At 43.0% G+C, this 23,837-nt stretch overlaps 1 long non-coding RNA gene across 3 annotated transcripts in view; it reads left to right on the forward strand.

Moving 5' to 3' along the window:
- LOC143835751 (uncharacterized) overlaps positions 1 to 23,837 on the forward strand; it is a 226,262-nt gene that overhangs the window by 165,052 nt on the left and 37,373 nt on the right. For 2 of the 3 annotated variants that reach the window (XR_013230334.1, XR_013230336.1), the window contains 2 exons: positions 5,135 to 5,338; positions 6,519 to 6,604. This is a non-coding gene — a long non-coding RNA (uncharacterized LOC143835751). The remainder of the gene's footprint in view (positions 1 to 5,134; positions 5,339 to 6,518; positions 6,605 to 23,837) is intronic. The other variant, XR_013230335.1, reaches the window with a different exon arrangement.

Here is a 23,837-nt window from a genome sequence, read left to right on the forward strand (position 1 = left end):
GATCATATAACTGGAATGTATTATACTTGGTAATTCTGATTTTTGTTCAAACAACTCTCGTATGGAATTACTGTTTCAAGGGAAGTTTGCATATCTGCATTTTAACCATGTGTTTTCACTTTGGGAGCGGGTATTTATGATTTAAGTGGGAAGGCTATGGCTCCTAGGACTGGAATAACATTTTTGCCAGTAATGATTGAAGCAAGGGTGAGAAGAAACCATCCTTTGTTGGCTCGTGTCCCAATGTGGTTCTGTGTCTTCAGTTTATCATCTCCTTGCCCATAGTCTTTATGCCTTCTTACAGGCACTGAGAAAGCTGTAACGTAGATTTCTGGAGCTGGAGCCAATACATTTTCCACCCCCTAACAACATCCATCTTTGATTTGCGTTTCTCCATGTCTGCCTGCTCTTAATTGCAGCTCTGATTCCCGTAGTTCTGCTCCCTCCCACCCAATCCCCACAGCCTTGTTGGATGGGCCCTTGGGTCAGCCATCTTTCCCCACTGCCTTATTAACAATGCAAGGCCCAGCCCATTTTGCATCCCAGCAGCCTCGTTAACGAGCTGTAGCATCACACCATCCAAACCTGCTGGCTAATTATTATCATCAGCTACTACTGTTGCAGATGTGGTGGAGCCGGTAGTTACAGGGTAAACTTTGTCGAGATACAATTTTTAAGAACAGATGCTACCCACTTGATGATCATAGGATGCAAACCATATTATAAGGCCTGTAACTTCACACAAAATTTCCGACACAAGAGCTTTCATTTTAAAGGACTTGTTTATATTAGTAATACAGGTATTATTTTGATTGCAATCCTGTACAGGAAATAAACCTTGATGGGCTTAGTAGAATTTATGTCTATGTGAAGGAGCAGGCTGCTGTACATATTAAAGCATCAAATCCTGAGGAAGTAAATATCCTACACAGAGAACTAACCTGAGACAATAGTCTAGTGAATATCTGTTTTCCTTCATGTCTTGAAAAAAAAAACTCAAGGATGCCAAGCCGTTCTCACACATCCTCTGTAAGACAGGACAGTGCTAAGTAAGAGCTGGTAGCTTGCGTTTTAGCACAGGGAGCTAGGGCAGGGAACCTAGGGCAGAGCAATTCTTACTCATGTGCCAATTCTTGCCCAGTAAACCTAGGTTGTCCAGCTGGCAGATCATGTGTTAGATCTGGCCCACAAAGCAGGGTTATCTGGACCCAGTATCCCAACACATGTAATCAAGGTGTGAAAAATATTCTGCCCATGGTTTTGCTGGGAAGAAAAAATAATGACCCCCCCCAAATCTTCATTTTACTGTTGCATCCGTATAAAGCCTTTAGTGCTATTGGACTACATCAGGGGTAGCATTTGCTGGCAGGGGCTCGTGGGAATTGTAGTCCATGAACATCTGGAGGACCACAGGTTGACTACCCCTGGACTAAATTATAGTCTCACAAGTAGTCAGGTTGGGCTAGCAACAGCATGAGGTTTTGTGGCCCCCAAAAGACCACTAGATAACCACCCTTGCTTAAGAGCCATCTGCAGAGACCAACTAAATTCTGGACAAAACAAAATAGACAGAAGCTGCCATACAAGGTCAAACATACAATTCTTGATTAATACAATGAAGTAACAACACAAGAAGAACTGTGATTTCTTCCTGGGCAGAAAGCAACAGGCTTTTTCTCTTTTTAAAGGCTGCCTCCATGAGATTTAAACTGAGTCAGGTTGTTATGTGTGCACACTGTCTCTGTACAAGTAGTTCCCATCCAGCACTCAGGTCTTTGAACTCTGAAACTGATTAGTTGTTTGAAATGTCATTCGGAAGACCTACCAGGGGCCATCTATTCCACTCCAGGGAAAAGCTTGGGTTTTTCCACATATTACTGTCTCCAGTCTTTGTCGCGTCTGCATGTCCCAGGAGATCTTTTGCTACTTTGTTTAATAGGTTTAGCTATTTCCATTATTGCAATAGGGCAGCTTGGCAAAAGAGGGAAAGAATCATAAAAAGGACCAATTTTTTTAAAAAGCAAAATGGGTGCTATATATGCAGATTCAGCAACTGAAATGTGTAAAAATCAAGCAATGGCCATGCTGCAAGCTGAGCAATAACTTAAACCATACTAGTATAATAATGACATAAATTAATAATAAAGATCCATCACTCAAATGACAGAGTTTCTAGTTCTTGATGTTGTGGAGATAAATTTAAAATATTGACAATAATTGTATGTTCTGACTGAATAGATGTTCTGAAAACCCAACAGAAAAGTCTGTCTTTAGAAGCAAACAAAACTATGTTCATTTGGATGGGGCATGAACTGACCCACAAAGTAAAATATGTCATGAATTTTGGACAGTTTGTGGTTTGCAAAACAATTTTCATGGACAGGCATCAGACACGAACATTTCACAAACTTTGGTGCTGTTTAGAGTGGTTCATGAATGGTTACATTTCCAGGCAGAATGTCTCTGCTCAATTAAACTGTTTATAAAAACTCCAAGCCAACAGGGGGAGTAGAATTCTCCAGCCATGGAAACACCAATAGGAAGAAGAGGCCCTTTAGTAGTGAGAAGCAGAGTGGGAGATGGAAGCCCCTGAAAGACATTGATCACTCAGGGGGTGGTGGATGGAACATCAAGGCAGGCAACCCTCCTAGGGGTCATTCCCCCGGGGAAGCTGAAGAGTTCTATGGAAGGCTCTGGAAGCAGTCACTCACTTCATCAGTGAGATGATTGCCATGGATGACCAACCATTCTCCATTGTGTGAACATGGCTTTCACCAGCAACTGCACCACCTGGCTTCTTGGTACTCTGTCCCTTCATGGAGGACCATAAGCTGGCAAGTCTTGCCCACCTTGCATCGCTCTGCAGCGGCACTCTCCAAAGTGCAAAGCCAAACCATCCATTTCACCATGGACCTCAGGAATGGCTGGCAGCAAGGCAACCTCTCCCTCTCCATTAAATGTTAGTAAACAGAAGACTTCACTGTCCAGACTGTTGGGCTGTTGTTGAACTGGTTTGACTGAGCTTACAGAAATGCTCCCCCCCCCACACACACACACAAAGATTCTCTGGAACTTTGATTCTGTTCTGCTGGGCTTCTATTGCCCTTGCTTATTTCCCTCTCCCCCCCCCCCACACACACACGCACGCATGCACATCATTTGAAACAATGGAGGATGTGGGCATCTTTTTGGGAGAGCTGTAATTTGGACTCTGTAAATCCAATCCTCACCAAATTTAGAGGGCAGGTACAGGAGAATCAGCCAGAAACCTGCAAAATTGCTGCCTGTAGCACAACAGGAGGCATTCTACTGCATCACAAACCAAGCCAGTTCATGACTGTCTGTGGTTCATGAACTACATATGCTATGGACCAATGTGAACACCACTTTCCCAGTTCATGCCCATCCTATAAGTCAACTACCATATTATTTTTAAGACCTATTTCTGATTCTAAATGGAGACTCAAGCCTTTTATGCACTGATGTTTTCCCACACTTTTGCCATACATGTATGTCAGGCTTCTTTTCAATAATGCATTTCCCCTTTCTTTCACTATGCACTTCCATCAGATTTTATTTTTTGTTCTGCATTGGTCTTCCTTGCTCCACAGTTCAATTTGCTTTCCCATTGCTGTTTCCCACATTTTGTGAGACTGATACTTCATGGAGAGTAAAGGCCAGGGAGCCATCTATATGGACATGGAGCTTATCCCTGTGTCCACATGACAACAATGCTAGGCCTCTGCCCCCCCAGGCCTGCCACCACTGTGTTTCCAGGGGGGACAAATTTCCCCACGGGGACTCAGTATGCTGTGGAGCATGCAGCTCCACAGCAATGCACTGGCAGCAGCCCAGACTGGTGCTACTGGTGCGGAATCGACCTGAGAGTGGTTTTGTGGTGGTTCCCCCCCTTGGATGTCTTTAAACTTTAAAAGTTTAAAGATGTGTGCCCTCAGAAGGAAATGCCAGCTGGGTGGCCAGAGAGGCAGCAACTGACACTCCATGAAGGAAGCCAGCCAGCCAGGCATGAATTGTGCTGCTCTCACCCTCCCTGTCCAGCATGCGAAGGACCTGTCAAGACTTCCTAACTCTGTGGTGGAACTCTGGAGACTTAGTAGCCACCTGTTCTCAGGCCAGGCTCCTCTTGGTGCTTGTGGCTGGGCAGCAGAGAGAGATTTCTAGAGCCACTGAGGGCTGACAGTTTTACTAGCAAAGCAGGAGGAGGCTTGGGGCCAAAGCACAAGGTGACTTTTCTCCTTCGGCATCCTGGCTGAGGCCCAGACTGTGTAAAGGGAAGCAAGGCAGGAGGCTAGGCAGATGCCAAAGCTTGATTAAGAGAGGGAGGGAAGGAAGGAAAGCAGGCGGGATGCAAGCAAGCACCCTTGTGTGGCAAGGAGATGCACACTTTTGCTGTGGTTGGGCAGCCTTTTTGCATGCATGTGTAAAGTACTGTCAAGTTGCAGTGAAATTATGGTGATCCCCGCAAGGGACTTTCAAGGCAACTGAGAAGCAGAGGAGGTTTGCCATTGCCTCTCTTTACAGAGCCTTCCTTAGTGGCCTCTCCCATCCCAGAACAGACCTTGCTTAATTTCCAAGGTCAGGCTATTCTATGCCATTGAGTCAAAATCTAGCCTGCATATTGGAGGTCTGATGAAAAAGAAGGTATAAGTCTGGCAGACCCTTGCTGGCAGGGAGTCCTTGCATATTCTCCCCAGGCCTCAGACTGAAAAGGGAAGGGGTTTCTCTCTGCCCCTCTTCTAACCCTGCTTCTTTAAACTTGAGGAGCAAGAGCCAGCATGTCCTTCACAGCTTATTACCTTGTGCCATGTGACTCAGCTGCAACTAATTCCTTCATTCCCCCTCCCCCATAGGCTGCTTCCCAGCCAATTGTCAGGAAGCTTTTCCCTGAAAGCATCCCATGTGCTGTCACTTAGGTAAGTGAATCCTGAAGATGTGTTTCTAGGTCTCCTTGTGATCAGGAAGCCCAGGGGTCATTCAGGTGCCCAACATAAGGAGAACAGACAGGAACCAGAAGTTAAGTTTGGGTCATAAAATTCAAATATTGCTTGCCATGCATTTTTATTTTTACCTATACATAAAATCTCTTTTTCTTTCACCTCTTCCTTTCTTTTAGAAACTCAAACTATGGAACAGAGCTGGGTCACCAAATAAAGCTGATCCTGGAGTCTTCTTGCTTCCCCCAGTGGCACAGATGTCTATTACGGCATCAGACCAGACATTTCTGCAAACTGTGCCAGAATGCCAACAAGAATCACCTCACACCAAGGGTGCTTGGAGAAGCCTTCAGTGAAGTACTTTTCAGACCATCCTTATCAAGGTGAGACTGCTAGGCTGTGATCGTTATCGGAAATTTCATGGGGGTTGATTGGAGTTCTTTTTTACTTCTCTGTGAGCTACCAGCCAAACCTGAGTTTTTAGAAAAATCAGATTTGATTCCTGTCTGATAGTATGACAGACACACCAAGTGAAAGCCATTTATGAGTTAGATAAGGAAGGGTTTTTTTCTTTTTCACTTAACCAGCTCCATTATTTTGAAGATTTTGGATGATGGTCTTTAACAGGTGGCTTTCAACAGGCTATCATTGTTTTTCTAACTCACCAGGCAAGCATCTGATTTTAAACATGTGAATGATGATGTCATCCGTTCAGTTGTGTCCGACCCTCAGCAATTCTATAGGAAAGTTTCACCACGCATCAATGACCACTTCTTTTAGTTGGTTCATGGTCATCCCTGTGTCGCCTTTGTGTTGTTTGTGTTGAACTAACAACTTAGCATTTCTTCAGTTTCCTCTTCAATAACATGATTATGGAATGTGCTTGTAAAACCTGCAACATGAGATAGACAGCTATGTCATATTCCCTAGCCAAATGTGATAAAGTTTTACATTATAACTAGCAAGAAAGCCTATTGCAACCAGGAATATAATGGGTGCTAGGACCCAGGAGACACTAGCAGGTGCAGAAGCCTTATGAAGTAATCAGGGCTCATAACAGGGAAGCAAGGGTCGTTTGGGGTTTGTTTGCAGTTTGTCTCTGTGTCTCTCTCTCTCTCTCGCCCTCGCAGCAGGAGCCATAGCAGGGGTCACTTGCGGTTTGGCAGGGTTCTATGTGTCTCTCTCTTCGCATCTGAGAGTAAAGTGGCTAGCCTCCAGGGAAGGAGGGCCGGAGCTGGAGAGGGAGGGCCAATTAGGGTGCAGCCAGCATGGCCCTATTCCATCTCGGACAGCCAGGACACTCTCCACCCCCAGGACTGTTTCACAAATATCAAGAGGAACAATGGATAAGGATAACAAAGGAGCTATTTCATGATTGGTGGAACCATATCATAGATGAACCATGGTTAGTGTTAAAATCTTGAAGCAGCTCTGGTAGGCCACTTCTTGGCAGAAACCAGAGTTGCACAGACACTGAGACCGTATTTTACTGTATCTAAAGTCTCTGAGTGCCATGTGCCATCCCGGCCCTCTTAAAGAACTTTTTCATCTTCCGATCTCCAGCATTGACGCAACTCCTGAGCACCATATGAAGATTATTGAGGCTGTCATTGTGGCTGGGGGAATGTCTGAGATCCAGGCAGCAACAGGTAGGAAATCACAGCCATGGTGCCTCATGCACTATGGGATGAGGTGTATGGCCCTGCTGTATTTAGGCTCTGTTTCTAACATACCTGTTCATTCCACCCATGTTGGATAATAGACCTTCAATGTGCTTTTGCAGCTAGATTTGCCTGGCCAAAACAGGAAAATCTACTTTGAAAGTGCATTATCCAACGTGTGCAGAATGGTAGCTAATAGAATTTGTAAGTCATGAAGTTCCATCACTGTTGCTAAATATATACAATTATGGGAAGTAGTTGGGAACGATTTGGGATGTCACTGCTTTTGCCCCGCTACTTCTGTGGAGCTTTCGGGCAGCTATAAAGCAACTTCCTCCTCCATCAAGTCAGCACTTTGCTACTAAATTGGAAGCAAAGGAAATTCTTACAAATGCTCAGAGTACGAACAAGAAGACAACCCTCCCATTTTGCTAGCAAAAAGCTGGCGGCACAGACTACAAACTTTTTACTAGGTTGCCTGTCTAAAAATACAGACTACCAGCATATGCATGGGAATAGCATATACCAGCATTGCCTTGTGTGTACTGGAGGAGTGGTGGTTTTTTTTGGGGGGTGGTGGTGGTGGTTAACCATTTAATGGAACGTTCTTTATCACTGGACATGCAAATTTCCACATAAAAATAATTGAAATTCTTGAAAATGAGTTCCAGCTCCTTAATACTGTTTCATTACTACTTGGTGTTGCCACTGACACAAATTGAGAAGGGAAAAGAGGCTTTCTCATCTCAGAGTGGCTGCCTACCTTACGTTGTCCAAGATTGAGACTTTATAGGTAGGGAAGCTGGTACAATATTACATGACTTTGTTTATAAACCTCATTTCACAAGCAAGTTTCTGAAAATCACCAAAGGCAGGAATAGACGACTCTTGGGGAATTCAGCACCCAACTTTCTAATCCGTGCTTGCTTGCTTAGCCATGCTACCCTCCCCCTTTCTGGTGTTCCAGGAGGCCGTCAGCCTGCCTGGGGCAGAAATGGAAGATCCAACTGTGTCTCGCCTTCTTGTCTGTCCATAGTTGTTAGCTTGATCTAGTCTGATCAGCAACACAGCTGGCAGCTGGGGACAGTTTAATTGCTCTTCAGGGAACCACTGAGGTGATGTTACAGGAACGCCTTGGGTGAGGGTTGACTTTGGGAAGAGTCCAGCACACAGAAGAGAGGGGGAAAGGAAGTTACATTGCTGTATTTTCCAGTACACTGTTTGCTCTCATGAGGTTTATTGGCAGCAGAGATGACTTCTGATCCTGTTTGCGTTTGTCATCTGACCAGCAGGGTTATAGACAGGTAGTTCTTGAGGCACGGGGGGAGGGGATGGGATTGAGTCCATTCTCAGTGAACACTCTATAACCTGAAGCCCTATTGATTCCCTGTTTTGTCAGAGAAGTTTATCAATAGAAGAATGACTTTCAGATGTACCAAACAAACTTGCTTGACCCATGAATTTCAGATGAGCAATTTTCCTGAACACAGAAATTGTTTCCAATTGCTTAAAGATGTTAGTTTAGCTATACCAGACTGTCCTATTTAAAAACAGTGGAGTAATATGTTAAGAAGGCATTTCTTTGTCCAGAAGGATCTTATAAATGGTTCTAATAACATTTATACTGTTATTTATTACATGTAAAAGCAGAAAAATCAGTACACTACATCACGAACACTGAGAAAAAATATAGTGGATAATGTGTTTCCATTAGTGGTATTTTGTTTTTGTAGTTTTTATTCTTGCTTAATTGTTTTTGTCCATATTATTAACATATGGTGGACAAGAAGAATCCAGTGAACACTTTGTAGATTTGTTGCTTATAGATTGAAGATTGCACTGCAGAGAATTCCCCAGGTAAAGAGTAGGTGTAATATTTGCTGCTGAAACTTTTGGAAAATGTCCCAAGAGACATACTTACTGGGTATTCTGGAACTCTTTCAACAGCTGAGTTCAGAATGGCTGCTGTGTGAGGTTTCAGTTTTCTGTTGATGCCCCATAGAATGTCTCCGCTCTATGTACCCACTCATGGAATATTTTGTAACTCTCTTCTCTTCCCTTCCCATTGCATCCCCCTGTCAACTTACCATGACCCCTGTGCATGGCTTTCAGTCCCACAGATCACCAAAGAATTGGTGTTCAGCCACTTCTGTTCCTCCTCTAATCTTTGGGGAAACAGATTGCTCCAAGAGCCTCCTGTGATCATGCAGGTTCCTCACAGATAACCTCTTGTTTTTGGGCTGGAGGCCTGTCTAGCAGAAGTAGCATGGTGGTCTCACACTCTGTCTCCTCCATTCCCACCAGGCATTAGGTGGATTCCATTCAGTCACAGCCCTGGCCAGTTCCAACACTTTCTACAGTGCAGCTGGGGACTCCATTTTCAGCCCATGATAAACTTCCCAGCCATTTTTGCAGTGACTAAAGACTTTGTGTTGACATTTGAGATATGACCAGTGCTGTGTCTCTGCCTGCCCTCCTCCACTCCCTGGTGTATTTTAAAAAAAATATTTTGAACAGGATTGCATTCAAACACAGTTCCAAAGTAGCACAAGCACAATACACATGCACTATCTTCCCCTCTCCTTGAATGTTCAACAAAACACTTTTTGCAAATTTAATGCAGGGAAACAGAGTCTTGGTCAATATCATGTGGGGGCAGGGGGGGGGGGCTAGGAACTTCATCCAGCAGTCTCCCACGCTTTCTCCAGGTATAAGGGGAACAGCTGTCTTTGTGTTACTATGTAGGAATGTCCTAATGTAACAACTGATTTTTTTAAAGAAAATAAAAGAAAAATAACAATATGCAGTATATGGCGGGGGGGGGGGGAGGCAACGGACAGCACAGGATGCTTGTCTACACAAAGGTGTAAGCAGGCACCATTTCTGCCAAGCTGCCTTTGAATTTGCATTGTTCCTGAGAAGGCTGCAGGGCAGGGTGGAAGATGACCGGCACAGCATATGGACACCATTACATTATTGTGGAGTTGTTGTTTTTTTTTGGGGGGGGGGGGGTTAATGGAAGGGAGGTGAAGCAGGAGCCAGGAACTCTGACTCTCCTGATGGAAGTGTGAAATGCAAGCCACGAATGGACTCCAGGACAGTGCTGGAGAAAAGTACAAGTGTAGAATACCAGGCACAAAATCAAGTTCAGCATCCAGAAATCAAGGCTTCTAATCTGGCGAGCTGGGTTTGATTCTGTGCTGCCCCACATGCAGTCATCTGGGTGACCTTGGCTCGCCACATCACAGATAAAACTGTTCTGACCGAGCAGTGATATCAGGGCTTTCTCAGCCTCACCTCCCACACAGGGTGTCTGTTGTGGGGAGAGGAAGGAAAGGCAATTGTAAGCCACTTTGAGACTCCTTCGGGTAGAGAAAAGTGGCATATAAGAACCAACTCTTCTTCTGTATATCATCAGTATGTTAATAGTGCTGAACAGGAAAGGTCTAGATGATCTAGTCCTATAGCTTAATATAGATTATTATAAAGAACAAGGGTGAAAAGTCCAGAGCCCTAAGGGATCTCATAACTTGACCAGTCACTGATTCCACATTTCTGGTGCAAATGAGAAGGTGGGGTGGGAAGATTGAAACTAGAGTGTGCTAACCCTGCAACACTCACCCATTTTTCAGGCCACTGTAACAACATGGCACAATCCGTTATTTCAGCACTGTCAGTAGGTCTAACAGAATCAGCAAGGAAGATATGCATTACCTAACCACGGACAGGTATCACTTGCCAATGCAACTAAAGCTGTCTTTCTCTTTGAAGCAGGTCTTAAGCCCCCTTGATATAGGTCAAGGGCAAAAGTGTCCTTCAGACATGCCTGGAGTTGCTCGGTCATCCACCTGCTTAATCGTCATGCCCCAAAATGGTGAATTTGTAACCAGCTATCATTTGACAAAAGAGCCTGCTTTAGCAGAGCTCTTACAAATTGCAACTTAAGGGGGTTGGGGCAATTCCCTTCAAATGTCACCTGGCAAGATTTTATTAACTGTGGTGGGGGGTTGTCCATTTTTCAAATGGCGGTCTTCACAACTTCAAAGACCCTGCACATGAAAAAGAGAAAGACAATTCGAAACTATCCATTCAGAACAAGTATAGAGATGCTTTCAAAGCCTCCAGAAAAGGAACTACATTGAGAGCTTTGCATGTTCATAAAATGGAGAGACAGCACTAAAGCTAGTTAAGATAATGCATGAAGTGTTAGCAAAACCCTTTCAACCTTGTGCATTAATGAACTACATCAGAATGCATGTCTTCACAAGTGACCCTATTTTAATAAGTCCAGGAAGTAAGATGTGTTGTATGAGGTTTTCTGTGCCCTTTCCAAGATCAATAGTCTCTGGTATCAACTGTTATTGTATGTTCATATTAAACATGTCTCTCATGTTTAAGCTAGGACTGTTAAAGTGATGGGGGGAAATACAAACTTTACTGTAATACTTGTTTGATATAGGGTTTGCCAGTCATAGGAGTGTGATATTGAGTGCAGTAAATAAATGTCCCAAAAAGTAGGCTACAAAAGCAAAACCTGTATTTATTCAAGAGGCTTCTGTCACATTCATGTTGAGGTCCTATTCAAGTAGATATACACACTAGAGTGATGGAGCACCCCCAATGTCCAGCCATGCTGAGTTGCTCACTCCAACAAAATTTACTAGTGTAGCCTGTCTGAGAATGAGCTAGGATCTGTTACCAGAAACACACTTACACACATGTCCTGTGATACATGTATATTTAACTTTGGGGAATTTGCTTAGTGAGAGATGGTAACATAGCAAAATGGATTGTTTGCCAATGTTTATGAGGTGATTACACATTTAAGAACTCAAGGCATATACAAATAGTTATAGTAAAAATAGTAACAATCTTTATTAGAAGGAAAATAACAAAATAGGCAAAAACATATCTAGCTCACTAGCAATCAGGTAGATAGGGAATAACAGAGTGGGAAACGAGGTTTCAGTATAATTACCGGTCTTGAGGAGCAGGGAGGCAGAGAAACCAGAAACATGACCAGCATGCAGGGTTCTCTGAATGGATCTGAATCAGAAGACATGAGGTGGCTTTGTGAAGCCACTGTTTATATATGTTTTTGGGGAGGGGGCTTCATTATGTAACACAGGTGACCTCATGATAGAATTTTCCATGAAGCAGGATGTTGGACAATATCCTGGCCACGTTCAGAAATGGGTATTGAAGGGCTTAGACAAAAGAGTTAATGGGTCTAAGAAAGGGAACCATTATGGCAATGGATCTGTCTATTGCAGTGGGGGGAATGATTTCCCCTGGCAGAGAGGCCAAGCATGAGTCATAGGTGTGAGACAAAGGAGTTTGCCCAGGAGCCCCTCGACAAACAGGTTTCTGCCAGGCCACTGAATGAGCAGTACAATGGAGAGAAGGAGGAGAGCAATGCATGTTTCAGGCGGTTTCTGCCATTCCTAACCTATAGCGAATGACAAGCTGAAGAGACGAAGGGGGGGGGGGGGGCTTTCCAACAGTATCTTGTCAGGTTTTTGACTGGCTTTGGGACAAGTCTAGACTATGAACAGTGCTACCGGTTGTGGAATACAGTGTGCCATTCTTTAGGGTAGGGTCCTGCCATACGTAACGTATCTGGAAGTCTCTGTGTTCGAATCTTGTTTCTGTGACAAACCAAATGGGGGCTTTTGGTGAGCCATTCTGCCTCCTCTCTGCTGCCAGGGGTGGTGGTGACAATACTGCCCTATGTTATAGGGCTGCCATAAGGATTATATCAAAGAAATGGATGACAAATAATGTGCACTGAGAAAGTACTATATAAATGCTTAGCTTTATTACCTCACTTGAGTGAATCTCTCCCCAAAAAGGAAATCTGTGTAAAAACTTTCAAAATTAATTAAAAATAAAATCCTTTTCCTCCTCTATTATGTAGGCAGAGAATATCTTTCTACCAAAGCTAAAGCAATCATAGTGCAAGCACAGTACTAAGAGGAAGGTGCAACTTGTTAATTGTCTTCAGGGGCCCTGAGATGTACTCAGCCTCTCCTCTTAGTCATCCTATGGCCATGTAATGTGCACATGTGCTTCTTCTGGTAAATCCTCATAAATCAAACCCACTGCTCTCTAACTCACATTTATTGCTCTATTCAAAGCCCTCACCAATCAATTAAGCAATGCCATTATGTGCCTTTTCTCTCTAATTCAGCCATGTGTTAGGAAATCATAGTCTTTTTTCCCCTTGTTCCAGAGCCTGATATGTTATTAAACTTGAAATCTGGTAGAGAAACATCACCAGAGTTTGGCTTTATGTCTAAAACATTCAGATGCCTACATTTGCCAGGAAATATGTTCAGAATAGATTACACTGAAGATGACTTGGTAAAAAAAAATTAAAAAGAAGGAAAGGAAAGTACATTTGTTAAAATGTTATTCAATTGTTTTTGTATTTCCCTCTGAAGATTCTTTTACCCAAAACTTGAGCAGTAATATAATTTGAAATGGAATTTCATTGTGAGTGAGATTGTTGTTTCCTGTGGTTTCTGCAGATGTCCCTCAGTGAGTGTGCCTGTGTGTGTGTGTATTTACATGGTGTGAATGCTCATAGACTTCTTGAAGAATGCTCTGAAAGAATCCTGAAAAGATCTCTCTATGGTCAGATCCCACTTCCTTTTCAGCTTTGTACAGGCCTCATGCTGTCTCATAGAGGTAACTCTGTATTGCATAGGGGATCAGCATCAAATGCCCAGCTTTCTTAATTTATTGGTTTATTTTTAACATCACTGAAAACTTCAGAGAGGTGTAGTACTTAGAGTGTTGGACTAAGATCTGGGAGAATTGTGATAGAATCTCCACTCTGCCATGGAGGTCTGCTGGATCACACAGTCTCTGGGTTATTCCACAAGGAATATCGCCATGTTGTATTGAGTTGGCAACCCTATTTGGAATACTTTTGCATAAGCCCAGCAGTTCTGCAGCTTACTAACTTGCACATAGAAAACATTTCTCTCCAGGAGTTTCTACAGTGACCTTAAGAATCATGTCTGCAGTCATGCAGTCCCATGGTCACTTTCACACAAAATTTGGGCTCTGATGGCATAGATGTGCAGGAAATGACAGGATGCAGTGCTTTTTCTGAAACACGAGGAACCATGATTTTCCTCCCTGGATGGGTTGGGAATTCATGGAAACCCAATGTGTCTGATCACAATTTGCATTGGCTTCCCTCTTGTCTTCCCCACCCAGAAGGTCTCGTCATGCTTTCATGGAGAATTGAGACACACCCACCTTCTTCTCTGTCTGCTGTATTGCCCCCCCATCCTCAATTTTTTTTTAAATATGTTTTTGCATTAAGATGTATGAATGATGGAATACATTTAAAATGTCTTGGTCAGCATGAATAGCAGCAGTAAAGGTGAATGTTCTACCTAAATTTAATTTTCTATTTCAAATGTTACCGATTGTAATTAATGAGAAGATCTTGAATAAATGGCAGTCAGAGATAAATAAATTTATACGGAACTATAAAAGGCCCAGGATTGCCTTCAAAATTCTACAGGATGTAAAGAAAAGAGGAGGACAAGGCGTTCCAAACTTACTTTATTTACATGTGGTGGCACTTACGGCAATAGCAGACTGGATACGGGAACTGCAGGCAAGAGACTCAATTTTGGAAAAAGAAGGACTGGCATGGAATTTTATGGCCCTCTTCCAAACAAAAGTTCAAGAAGATAACAAGACCGTGCCTGGAACAAACACAAAGAGAGGCTATCACCCATACTCTTACTGTTGAAATCCCCGACAGAAGCATAATTTGATAAAGCTCAACAGAAAAGACTAACATGTTTGAAGTATAAAGATCTTTTAACTAAAAATGGTAATCTCAAGATCTACAAATTTTAGAAAAAGAAGGGGTCAAAATTAGATGGCTGGAATATAAACAGATCCTTTGAAGATTCAGAGCAGAATTTAGTAAACTTATAGATCTGGGGAAAAGATCTAGAAAAATCATTAATGCTCAGAATGATCAGTGGCAAAAGGAAACACGGTCGCCAAACGATTTGCTGGCTCGACACAATCTAAGCCGATCCAGGGATGACCATGAACCAACTAAAAGAAACAGTCAGAGACAGGATCACATGGCGAAGACTTTCCTATAGAATCGCCGAGGGTCAGACATGACTGAACGGATAACATCATCATCACAGATCTAGGAGCTTCCCCATCAGAATTTGAGAACTTGTTGATCTGAGATAAACCGCATCTCCAGGGGCAAATATATAAATTGTTACTGAGAGGCACCCTCCAAACTCCCCCCCCCCCCATGTTGAAGGCTTCTCTCCCTCACAACTTAGTTCAAGTGACAGAGCATGTTGGGTTTCCAATGGTTTCCTGGGTTTTTTCGGTTTTTTGGCCTGCCATTTGGTCTGCCATTCACAAGTCATGTTAACTTTTGGGGGAGATCGTTAAAGAGGCAGTATACAACCTTTTAAGCTTGCCAGGCAGTGACTATAATATGTTTATATGTGCACCTTTCTACCACTGAAACTGGGAAATAGATATTGGACTAGCCTGAGGTGAAGAGTCATCTAGACCCAAAAGAGGTTGATTCTGGCCTTGCTGCTGACTTGCTGTGTGCCCTACGCTTGTCCTGTTAACCTTCTGTATAACTGAGTTATGGGGATTTTTCTCATTTCCATCACACTTGGGGCAAAAGGCTTCACTCCCTATTTGTAAGAGTTTTTTTTTTGTAGGCGACAGATGGACACAGAGGTGCTATATAAAGTTTGTGGTGTTGATATTAGTATTATATATGAAGGGCCTAACCACTGTGCCATCCTGTCCTGTTCTGTACATGTTCCCCCCTTTCCCGCAGGGAGCCTCACCTTGTAATTATACAAATGAAAATAGCAATAACCTTGCAATAGCATAAAGGCTACTGTGCAAATACGATATAAATAGAACCCAGTGCTTGATGGTAAGGAAAATGAGAATGACCTTGCTTTGACTCCAGAATAAAACCATTTTCTTACTCACTACTTCCTTACTTCTTACTAGCTCTGCTCACCTGCCTTTGCATTCTCTTTAACAGCAGGAAAGTGAGTATAGTTCTGCTTGCTAGAACAAATAGGCCGCTTGCATCTGACTCCCTGCATTCACATGAAGAGACAATCTGCACTAGTGTAGCTCAACTGTGACTTCCTTTGCGCTCTTGAAAAACTTGTCATCCTTCAGTTAAGTAACACCCAGATTTTTCTACTTGTTTCCCTTTTTCAAATAAATCTGGCCTAGTGTATACTATCATTGATGTGCCAGCAATCTGAGTCAGACTGATGTGTGAAGCAATTGTGCAATGATTTCATCACAATCACGTGACAACTAAATCCATTCAACTTGGCCCATATCTGGTAGCCTTTGTGGTAGGTAGAGCTGCAGGTAGAGATGGGCACAAACTAAACCATGAAGCAACTTTGTCACAGTTTTTTTTACTGTTTTGTGGTTCATGTGGCTTCTGTGAATGTTTAAAGTTTGTAATGACTCGCAGTAGTTTATGGATAGAACAGAAAGCAGGAGTTAAAGCAACTGAGTTCCTTTAACCCAGGGGTAATCAAACTGTGGCCCTCCAGATGTCCATGGACTACAATTCCCAGAAGTCCCTGCCAGCATTCACTGGAGGGCCGCAGTTTGACTACCCCTGCTTTAACCCCTGCTTTCTATTTCCCACAAAAACTGCAAAAACAGCTGACTGATGGGGAACAACCTGCTACCTGCTGCTCAGCTGTTTCTGGTTTTCTTATGCTGTCCCCTTAAAGCTCCCTGCTGCTCAGCTATTCTTTAAGCTTTCTACAAACCCCATGAACACGAATTAGTAAGGTTTGCAAACAAACCTCTGGGTTCTATTCGTTTTTTTCAATTTTTCCTATGGTTGTGGTTATCGTCAGTTGCAATCCAGGTAGATGCTGAGGCAGTCATGATTGGTTTAGCACCTGTCACACTCTGCATAGAGATTTCAGCTCATGCTTTCAGGATGTTGGGTGATGTGGTATGATTTTGTTATATGACCCCCTCCTCCTGAAAAAAATGAAGGTCATACCACATTTTGTTGACTCTAAGGGGCAGCCCAATGCTATCCACCTCCCAGTTTTGAATCACTGCTAAAGTTGATGCAGGAGGAAGAAGAAATCTGCTAAGAAGAACGGATAGAAATACCAGCTTATGTAAATGTGGGTGATGTCATCTTTTCTCCTGGTGCTGTTTATAGCTACTTTAATTTACTCCCCTTTGCTTTATTATCTTTCCACAAGCTCTTTATCCCTTACATTTAGCATCTCAATTGGCAAGCAGCAGCAGCTGCATGATGGAGCAGGATGCGTTTTCTTGTGATGCAGCGAAGCCTGGCTCTGGGACAAGCTGTGAGGAAGATGTGGGAAGGAAGCGAAAGCAGTGGTTGAGCTGCAGAGCTCTGCCAGGCTCTTGGAGGAGGTGGAGTGAGTGAGTCTTGAGAGGGAGGGCAATGTCCCTGTCAGGAGTCCCATTGGCTAGGTAAGCACAACAGGAACTATTAGAATGCCAGGTGAGCAGCTCCGAATTAACACCCACTAAACATGACAGAAGGATTTCACCCCATCACCCTGATTCTGAAGTCTGATTTAATGTCTTACAATGTACTGAGGCCATACATTTTAGCAGAGCTTTTAAAGTAAGAATTAGCCTTTTTAAAAAGAATAAAGAGCCTCTTGTGGCGCAGAGTGGTAAGGCAGCAGACATGTTGTCTGAAAGCTCTGCCCGTGAGGCTGGGAGTTCAATCCCAGCAGCCGGCTCAAGGTGGACTCAGCCTTCCATCCTTCCGAGTTCGGTAAAATGAGTACCCAGCTTGCTGGGGGGTAAACGGTAATGACTGGGGAAGGCACTGGCAAACCACCCCACATTGAGTCTGCCATGAAAATGCTAGAGGGTGTCACCCCAAGGGTCAGACATGACCCGGTGCTTGCACAGGGGATACCTTTACCTTACCTTTACCTTTAAAAAGAATATCTGACCCATCAGATCTCTTCTTCAGACATTTTGTTGCAGCTCTTTAGTGGTAAGGCTTTGCCCATATATGTAATTTCCAAAGATGATGATAGCCACTCAGTTGAGTCCGACTTTTGATGATCCTATGACACAACTGCTGCCACGATTTCCAATTTTGCACCGCTTCTTTTAGTTGTATAATATTCTGACCAGTGTCCATTTTGATTGTATCTAACTGTCATGTTCTTTGTTGGCCTGGTTTCCTTTTTCCCCTCACCAATCCTAACATAATTCCTTTCTCCAATGAGTTGAATTGCACGATATGGCTAAAGTAAGTTAGCTGGAGTTTTGTGTTTTTGCCTACCAGTGATATAACAGGATTTGTGCACTGTATTATTTCCTTGCTCATGACTTTTGCTGTCCATGGAATATGCAGAAGCCTTCTCCAGTACCACAGTTCAAACAAATCGATTCTTCTCTTGTCCAATTTTTTCATCATCCAACTTTCACAAGTTGGAAAATGAAAAATGGAAAAATGATAGATCTCACTAATCTACATTTATTAGTCAGGCTTATAACCTACTCTTCCATGTTTGGTTCAAGCTTGTCATTGCTGAGAATCCCAGAGCAATCTGATGTTTTATTTCCATACTGCGATCACCAGTCTCATCCATTTGTGATTCAAGAAAAATTAATTCTTGAATTTATTCAATGTTCACCATCATCCTTTGTGAATAAGAATTGGTAAATTATTTCTCGATCAGGCACTGGGGCGCTCATGGACTTCAGCCTGTACCACTCCCCAATGTTGACAATTTGTCCACTGAACTGCTGGCTTCCCAGCTGCTACCCCCAATGTTCTCTTTACCTCCTACTCCCTTGTGATGCTTCCAGTCACAGAATTAGAGATGCTTGGTTTTGGGTGTTGGATTTGCTTTATTGTAACTAGAGCTTACTGGGATTCTTGTCTTTAACAGAAATACCATTGTCATTTTAACAGATCCCACAAAAAGATATATTGTCATTAGTAAAATGGAAAGTGAAGTATGTTCCTTTCTGTTGAATCTTCATTGTGATAAAATGACTGTGGATTCAAAATTAAAAGACAAAAAATTAAGCCAGGTGCTACTTCCAGTGTAGTGGTGGCCACCTTTAAAAGAGATTCAGCAGAGTTTTGGAGGACTGGTCCATCAATGTCTGGTGATCAGGGACCTTCATATACAGCAGCAGTAAACTTCTGAATATCAGTGGGAAGCAACAGGATCAGAGAAGGATTTGGCCTGTTTGCCCTGTTTGTTGGCACTGCCAGTTGGTTACTGTGTGAAACAGAGATATAAGTTAGATGAACCACTGGTCAGATCCAGCAAGGTACAGCTTCTGTTTTTATTATGACACATTTTGTTGGAAGAAGAGTTGGTTTTTATACCCTTCTTTTCACTATTATAGGGTGTCTCAATGTGGCCTACCGTTATCTTCTCTTGAGAAGTCTAGGAAGTCATTGTTTTGATTGGTCTAGGAAGACTGGTATGCCAACATTGTATAGTTTGGTGCTAAAGGCAGAGTAGATTAAATATGTCATTTAATTTTTCAGTATCTTCAGCCTCTTTAGCAGTCAGTGAGAACAGTGACTATACCCCAGTAGAGGTAATTATTTTTTTCTCCCAGTCTGAACACACCATTTCTTCCCCTTTGTTTTCTCAGGGCTGATCCTGCGTTGAGCAGGGGGTTGGACTAGATGGCCTGTATGACCCCTTCCAACTCTATGATTCTCTAGAATTTCTTTTCTTCCCACTCTCAGGAACTCACTTCCTAAAAGCAGCATCAGAGGAACTGTATTTATACCTCACCTTTCTCTACCATAAAGAGTATCTGGTTTACAATTGTCTTCCCTTCCTCTCCCCAAGGCAGCTTGGGGGGCTGAGAGAGTTCTGAGAAAACGGTGACTGGCCGAGGGACACCCAGCAGGCTTCATGTGAAGGAGGAGTAAGGAATCAAACTTGGTTCTCCAGATTAGAGGCCACTGCTCTTAATCAGTATACCATGCTGGCTCTTTCTAGGCTCTCAAGATGTCTTCAGAGCTGTATTCTTTTCCTCTGTTCAGCTGTATCTTCTTTATCACTTGGATCTAAAAGAAGATTTCAAAGAAAAGGGGGTGAAAAATAAAAAGCCAAGAAAAAGTCAAAGGGCAAGGAACATCTAGGTGCTAAAGGTAAAGGTATCCCCTGTACAAGCACCGGGTCATGTCTGACCCTTGGGGTGATGCCCTCTAGTGTTTTCATGGCAGACTCAATATGGGGAGGTTTGCCAGTGCCTTCCCCAGGGGTAAGCTGGGTACTCATTTTACTGACTTCAGAAGGATGGAAGGCTGAGTCAACCTTGAGCCGGCTGCTGGGATTGAACTCCCAGCCTCATGGGCAGAGCTTTCAGAGTACATGTCTGCCGCCTTACCACTCTGCGCCACAAGAGGCCCTAACCTAGATGCTAAAATTTGGTTCAAAGGTCTATAGAAGGAGAAACACAAAAACAAGGTGGTAACAGTTCCAGTGGAAACCCATAATAATAATAATAATAATAATAATAATAATAATAATAATAATAATGATGATGATGATGATGATGATGATGATGATGATGATGATGATGATGATGATGTTGTGTTGTGCTCCAGATATCCAAATCATCTCTTGTTTCCTAAAATTTTCTGAAGTGTTTCCCATCTACTTTTCAGCCACGTATATGGATTAAGTGATTTGTCAAAGCAGTAAATGCCCCCAGTATCAATCAGTGGAACAACAACTGTCTTCAGAATGAAACAAGGAATTGAGTTGAAGATGCTCTTTTATTTCCTGACTTGAAGGAGAATGCCACTATTTCCCAGGGAAATCTCTGCTAGAGATGGTCACCCAGGACACTCCCCACCTGCAGCCACATAAGCTGGGTGGTAATCACACCCAGCTGTATGTATACATGCACATGCCACTTTCCAGAAGAGACCTGGTGAGGCACCAGCTTCCCGTCAGCCTTAAACACGCAACAGCTGCCGTTGCACATAATTTTAATTCAGAACCACCAGGAAAGGAAAGAGGCGGCTGGGGGCGGGGGGGATTGAGAAGACCATGACTGATGTGGGTTCCCGCTCTCTGAACAGGCAGCTTCCAGTCATTATGCATGACACAAGCAAAGGCTTTCATAGCCGAAAAATTCCATGTTTTCCCCCACTATTAAGTCTTGCTGTGTCCTTTGCTATATGCCTAGGAAAAAGCCAATGAAGTTTTCTTTGATGTAAGTTAGACTCCCAGCTCCAGGCACGCTTTTTTATAAGGATGAATGCCTTAGAGAGACTTCTGGACTATATTTGCTATTCTTCGAGTATGCCTGCATGATTTGAGTCCAGTAGCACCTTAGAGACCAATAGGATTCTGGGGATTGTAAACTTCTGAGAATCTAAGCTTCCTTTGTCAGGTACCAGTTCCTTTTTCACAATATACATTGCAGCTGTTGGAAGGTACCAAAGGCATACCTGTTAGTAAAACATATCCCACAGTCTTGAAAATATTAACAGCTGGATGGCAAACTTATACAAAGGTGCAGTTGTGGTCTCTAAAGCAAAAAGCAAAAAGAAAAGTGATTTTGGTTAAGATCCTCAAAATTCTAAGATACACCAGCCAACCCTTGTAAGTATCATAATCACAGCATAAAAAAACAGGATTTAAGAATTGTTTTAATTTTAACAGGCTTTAACAATGTCTAGAATGAGGCGAGAGCATACAGGCTCTTTTGGGGTCATATTCCAAGGCAGCAGGCCTCTGAATACCAACGCTAGGAGGCAGCGTCAGCCTCTGTGCTCAGCTTGTTTTCAGTCCGGGGCAACTGGTCATCTGCCATGTGAAACAGGGTGCAGGACTGGATGGACCGCTGATAGTATCCAGGAGGCCTCTTCTTATGTTCTTATGAGACATCTTTCAGTCATTCACTGCATCCACACTCACTAGTAGACTCATAACGCCGATCCAAGACTATATGACATCCGAATCGGCAACTGCGTCGGCCGGGAATGGCAGATTTGGACGCCGCCGCACACAACCCTACATGTGACCGGGTAGGAATATCAAGAGCATGCCCATTCTTTTCTCAAAACTTCAGATAAATATTGCAGTAAATTAAGGTTTTTTAGTGGCAAGGACCTGTGAGTCTGATAGGTGGTTCGACACCAGTTAGTTTGGGCATTGTTTCCATTAGACATGCACACAGTTCTACTGGTAGCTCCCTACGAGGTCAGTAATAATCCTTGCATTCTTTCCCTGTTTCTCTTCTGATTTTTCTGTTGGCTGACTTGTGATCTTTTTCTACTGTTGTGAAATAGAAGTGGAGTTCTTATGGTGTGAGTGGCTTTTTGCAGCTTTGCTGGCTGATATTTACTCTTCATTACAACATCCTGGCCTGTTATTCGTTACCTTAGAGCAGTGCAGTAACAGTGGTGATCAGTTGGCTTAAAAAACAACAGCGTGCTGTTAAGAATTCATACCTTTTCTCAGCATGTGGCTTTTTAAGGGGAAAATTTGAATCTGAGGAGTACTTGGGAGTTTCTAACTAGAGTGAGATGAAGCAGCAGCTTGTGCCCAAAACAGCCAGCGCTGTGTCGCGGGGGGGGGGAGGGGAGGTGCGGGCATCGACGCGCCAACTGGCGTGTCGTGTCGATGCCCGTGCCTCCCCCCCCCCCCCCAGTGACGCAGCACTGGCTGCTTCAGACGCAAGCAGCCACTTCGGATGCCGAAGCACCCAACCCTAGATGAAACATGTGTTGCCATCTTATGGGCAAGGTGATTGCATAAGTTGTTCCCTGATGAAGGGTTAGTGCACTTGATGCTTAAAAGTGTGGGGACAGCAGAGTGGTGAGGGTGATGCCATGAAGTAGAAACGTATATTGGTTCCCGTAAAAAAAAATTAATGGAGGGATAACTGCTAAAATCACTGAACAGTAGGATATAGTGGAGTCATTATTAAAACAAAATCACCCCATGTGACTGCAGAAATCCAAGGGTGAATAATTTCAGTGATACAACACCTACATCTGTTTGGATTCTCTATAGAAATTCCATAAACAACCGAATGTAGAAAGGGGAAACAGTGCAAAACACTGATGTTCTCTACAGGCTATAGTTGGTTGAACAAAATTCAAGCTGGAAAATATACCTCCTGGACTGTCGGGAAAATATAAATGTGTGTCTTCCTGAAAGAAGAGCTTGGGTGCAGAATATTTTTCATTGTTCTAGACCAGAGATAACCAGGTAAGGTACTCATGGTGGGCACTCTGCATGCTGAGACCTGAAAATGAATCTCACAAGTAAAATCCTTAGCAAGTGTAACAGTGTTGGTGCCACCTAGCAGCAAGAGTGATCCAGTGATGTAGCACATGCACTTTTATAAGGTTAAGTCATCACTTGGTGGCACTGAGAAATAAATGCACTGCAAAAGATTCCCCCAAGAGACTACTTGGTAATGGTCCTTCGCCTTTCCAGAGCACACGTGGGATAGCAGTGCAATAAAATGTGTATGAAATTCACACTGAGTTTTATTGCTTCTCTATGGAGCTATCAGCCAGGGCATTACAACAAATTCCAAAGATAAACATCACAATAAAGTATAGAATAGTTCACTGTCCCAAAATATTTGTTTAAGGAAATAATTTTGCTTACAAGCAACAGTTTTACCACATCTCCATTAAAATCTGTTAAAGCTCCAGGGAGGAAGCCATGTAATAGGGTTTCATAGACTGGTCACCTGTTGTCTGACAACTCTAGATTGTAAGCAAAGCAATATAAACAGAGCATGTATTTAGCAAAGGAGGGAAGTGGAGGAACAGCACTCTAGTACTGCCCTGAAAGAAAGCTGTTCCAAATCAAATGGAGTTCTTGAGCATTATTTGGAGCAACTGGTTTGAACTTTTGGCTAAGGAAATCAGAATATGCAACCACCAGGTTACTTCTGCCTTTCCTTTATATCAGGAATCCCCCACGTGCTTCCTGTGGAGCAGGTTGGGGGCTCATGCTCAGTACAGCTTATCATCATCATCATCTTTATTTTTATAGCCCTGCCTTCTGATTGGCTCAGGATGGGTGGCAGCATATAAAAACATACAAATTAGAATAACATAATATATATAATTGTAAATTCTGATTGTCTATTAGAGATCTGATTGGCTGTGCAGATTGAAATGTTGTTTTAG

The sequence above is a fragment of the Paroedura picta genome, chromosome 4 (assembly GCF_049243985.1).
Source record: "Paroedura picta isolate Pp20150507F chromosome 4, Ppicta_v3.0, whole genome shotgun sequence".
NCBI classification, from domain to species: Eukaryota; Metazoa; Chordata; class Lepidosauria; order Squamata; family Gekkonidae; genus Paroedura; species Paroedura picta.